This window comes from Halyomorpha halys, unplaced genomic scaffold (genome assembly GCF_000696795.3).
Source record: "Halyomorpha halys isolate HHAL.00 unplaced genomic scaffold, Hhal_1.1 Scaffold191.1, whole genome shotgun sequence".
In the NCBI taxonomy this organism is placed as follows: Eukaryota; Metazoa; Arthropoda; class Insecta; order Hemiptera; family Pentatomidae; genus Halyomorpha; species Halyomorpha halys.
In genome coordinates this window covers 413,148-417,751 of record NW_027105857.1, presented here as the reverse complement: position 1 = coordinate 417,751, position 4,604 = coordinate 413,148, and the positions used below count along the sequence as shown (strand labels likewise).

The window sequence follows — 4,604 nt, the reverse complement described above, 5'->3', positions numbered from 1 at the left end:
CATTTTTGGTATGATATACCGAAAAGGACCATTTCAAATCCTGGTTTAGACCATTATTTTTAGTAGAACAGGTGTGATATGATTGTCTTAATATGCAATCTGTGATATGATTTAAGCACTTTTGATTCCGTTCATGTACGTCAAACAGCGACTGTTCCTTAAGGAATTTTGATGATGTAATTTCCACATCCATTAATTAAGTAATTTCCACATCCATCGCGAACCCCTAGTGCTTTGATCGGTAATAACCACGCACTAATAAGCAATATAAAATAAGTTACTGTTTTATTATTTTAATGTCAGTAGTCACCACATTTTTGGTATGATATATCGAAATTGACCATTTCAAATCCTGGTTTAGACCATTATTTTTAGTAGAACAGGTGTGATATGATTGTCTTAATATGGAAAACGTGATATGATTTAAGCGCTTTTGATTCCGTTCATGTATGTTGAACAGCGAATGTTCCTTAAGGAATCTTGATGGTGTTGTAATTTCCACATTTTTTTTATTACTATATTATAAGGTTTAGAGCTATTTAACCAGGTTTATCGTTATGTTGGTTTCTTTGCAATATTCACCAAAAATGTTTATTTTTTCGAAATTTCACTTATATCCTTATTAACTCATATCTCCAATTATTATAATTAATTTAGTTGAATACCCCAACATCCCATCCGTATTGTATAATAAAAAAATGGTAAAGTAATTAAATCACTGCAAACATAAAAATCTCCCTATACCCCACCTTTTTCGTTATAAATATCACTTTAAATAAAAAAATTATTCTCCTGACATATTTTTATTACATATTTTGTTTTATTTTCCGTTTAAGATATCCATCTTTCTGAACAATAGTAAGAGTCATACCAATCCTCAAACCCTTTCATAATTTTGTAGGAATTAAGGATTATAGACCAATTAGCTTATAAAATACAATATTAGTGAGCTTTAAAAAAACTTTTACAGACTTGATTAATGCATCACAAAGTTCACCTCAAAATATAGTACAGAGGTTTGTTTACTTCTCCTCTACATTGAATAGAGATTGGACAAGCACTGGGAGATGATTCTCAGCCATAAACTCGTAATTTTCAATTTTTCATTGTAAATTATTCACCTTTCTGAGTAGTACGCCAGATTCTTACGTCTTGCTTCATCTCATTAAACAAAACTAACTTTTCAACCAACTACCTACCAGCCAGTCTTTCACTGGGCCTCCTACCTTTCTCTTATCACATCTGAGGCAAACATTCATCTTTTGAACGTTTACTGTATTAAGATGAAACAGCAATTTTTCGTGTTATCCAATCGATTCAATAATGAACAGATTTCAGACCGTTCTTAAAATATTTTGCTTTCATTTTGTGTAAAGGACCATTAAAATTAACAAAAAACAGAGGCTATAATATTTGCTATAGGAATTCCATGCCACCATAAAAGTAGTAATAATTGGTACTTAAGTTCCATAGATCAATTTTTTTTTATATTTATGGTTTTTTGTAATGTTTTCTCTCTACCTGATTATAACCAGCCCTGCACGCGATATGAATGGGGTGGGAGGAGTTACTCCACAGGTAACTAACTTCTAATCAGTGCAGTGGGGTTGAGTTTTTAATCCGTAAAGCAGTTTCGAATTAATAGTGAAAATTGAAGGGTAAACATACTAACACAAAACCTTTGCTCTCTTAATCCCATTTCTAGCACTATGAAATAGGAGCCTACAACAAGGCATTACTAAAATGACAAACGTACAAAACATACTAATAAACAATAAGTTTTCATGAATTTTATAACTGTTTATATTTTATCTTTAATCAAGGGCTTTAATCTTTGTAAATTGTGTTGATTCATTTTTTCTTGCTCTTTAACATTATATATAATTTTAAATTGTATTTATTTATTTTAAATATGTATTTATTTAATATATGCATAACTTAAAAAAAATCAAATCTCCTTATTCATGCTACAATAAGATTTGATTTTTTTTTTAAACCTAAATATCATAAATCTATTTTGTTGAGTTTGTGGAAAACCGTAAATAGTAATCAATAAAAACTTCATCATAAAAAATGTTAAATATTGTCAATGAGTGGATGAATGTTTTGTTATATTATTTACGTATATGTATATTCATGCTTTTATGTATAACACATTTTAACAGTGCCTGATACTCCTATTCGTAAGTAAGGTAGAAAATTAAATTTAAATTTTTTTCTTGTTAAATAGCGATTAATAGAAATTATAGATTGCAATTTAATTTTTTAGATATTATATATTGTGGTATTATGCTAAAAGGAGGGGGAATGCTAACATTTTCAGAAGGGTATATTTTTTATTTTATGAAAACTTACAATATGTCTATATTGTATGTACCTATGTTTATGTTTGTGTATGCCTGATGTTTTATATTGTTAAAACTAGTTAGTCATTTCAGTAAATAAATTAATAAATTATCCTATAAAAAATATGAAAGCACGCAATTTGTTGATTCGTCCTTCTTGCGAAACACCTATGTTGTCCAAAAAACTGTCAAATAATTAATCAGTTACTCAAACATATTTTCTAGTTCAAATCATTTATGTTTTTTAGTAAGCTTTTAAATATTCAATTATTTATTAATATATGTTTTTATACTTATAGATGTAGTGGCTAAATTTATTCTATTATTATTATACTACTGTATTAAACTTGTGAACATACTTTATAAACATCATTGAGTCTATGTTCAATACATTCCCTACCACATAGGGAATATGAATAGTACTTCTTATAATTTTTATATTTTTTAAAAATTTAGTTTAACCCTTCCACAAACAGTAAATAAACGACTTGTTACTGATAGATTATGTAACTATTCTTACTAATAGATTATTAGTAAGTAAGTAGTAAGTATATTATTAGTAACCTAGGTTTCATTTTGTACGTGATTTTTTTTTCTGGTTTTTAAAATTTTGTTACGGTTTTAAAAAAACAAAATAAAATAAAATAAAAATAAGGAATGATTTACTGAATAAAAATTTACGCTAATATAATATTAAATAATCTATAACTTGATTAAATCACATTCTTTGAACTTCAATTTTTTGGTTTTTTTTTTTTCATTAGATTAATACCTAATATTATCTCCATCTCAGTGCACAAACCATGTTATCATGATTTGCTGTTGGATATGCAGTTCGTATTGGTAATTAAAATTAGTTATTTCCGCCGATGACTTTTAGTTAAGAAAAATCTTTTAGGACTGATTTATACCAGTTGACTAATTAATCATTAAAACCAGAGAAAAAGAAAGTATTGATATGGTCATCGTCATATTGTTAAAATTAGTCTAAAAATATCAAACTATTTGTTCACCTTTAGTGTCAATGCTAATGTTTAGATTGAAACTTTTTTTTTAAGCAATTATGAATGTTTTAAGTTATTAAGTTATTTTTATAATATTTAAATTATTTGTCATGAATTAATTTTAAGAAGTTTCTTTTTTTTTTTTTTATTTGTTAGTACAGTATGGCTTATATTGCATTTCAAAACCCATCTCTCCCTTATACCTGTTATCCTAAACAATTTTTGAATTCGTTTTGCTGGTTTATAACTGTAGCATGTGGTTTGTCTTTTGAGGGTGTTGTTAATTATTGTTTATAACTTTCACCAGTTCTTTTGTGATGTATAAATTCTTCCTGAATTCTATTATATAACCTTGATTTTCAAAATTGAAGTGTAAGCTGGTTAAAAAATTATTATGGTTAAATTTGATAAACCATAATACTCATGTATAAGTATTTAATAAGTTATAGGATTATTTTTGAGAGGTCTTACAGCCAAAATTTGAATTATTAATTAATAGTATGTTTTTTATATGTGGTTGTAAGTTTTTGACGTATTTTCTTTAACATGGTCTTGTTTTTAAAGATGTGTCATAAAAGTTAATTTCAATCGTATCTTTTGGCTCGCCATGTGATCTCTACATTTTGTTTTCCGATCAAATACATTATGTTTAGCTAATTGTTAGCTTGACTACTTACGGACATGCACGATTTCGAGTAGTAAACAGAATTGAACAATGTATTCCAGCATCAGTTTTATGCTTATTATAACCTGATGCTTAAAGATATTGATTTAAATACTATTGAGACAATGTATAGTGGTTTGACTAATACTCAATATATTTCCCCATTATAAATGTAGTTATAGTTATAACCTCAACAACTGAGAATCTGACCCTAAAGCGATGGTTGCCCCTGGTTCACGCCTTGTTCCGAACGTCCTAAACTCGCCTGGACGGCCGTTTTTCCTTAGCCTCTTTCGGTCCCCTGTTCCTCCTCCAGCCAGTGATCAGATAGCCCTGTAAAAAGTAAACATGGAAGGCAAAACACGGATTTCGGAGACTGGAGAAACTGGGTCCAGCGCCGGCGCGTATTGATCCGGTGCTGCCCCTAGTGGCTGGATAACCAAACTCCCGGAAGGCTTCAGCTAATGAAAATAGTTTGTTATTTGGCACTTATTGACGATCAGCGGTCTATTAACTTTTTCCTGAGGTTACGCTAATCTCTTCTTGGGAATTAATTTAAAAGTGCCACTGTTAATCGAATATAAAATTTAG

At 28.8% G+C, this 4,604-nt stretch overlaps 1 protein-coding gene across 1 annotated transcript in view; it reads right to left on the bottom strand.

Moving 5' to 3' along the window:
• The window catches only part of LOC106679283 (agrin), a gene marked incomplete in the record, with an annotated part of 134,309 nt that extends 129,940 nt beyond the window's left edge, over positions 1–4,369 (bottom strand). The window contains 1 exon segment of the mRNA XM_067053555.1: positions 4,203–4,369.
• Positions 4,370–4,604: the final 235 nt, after the last annotated feature.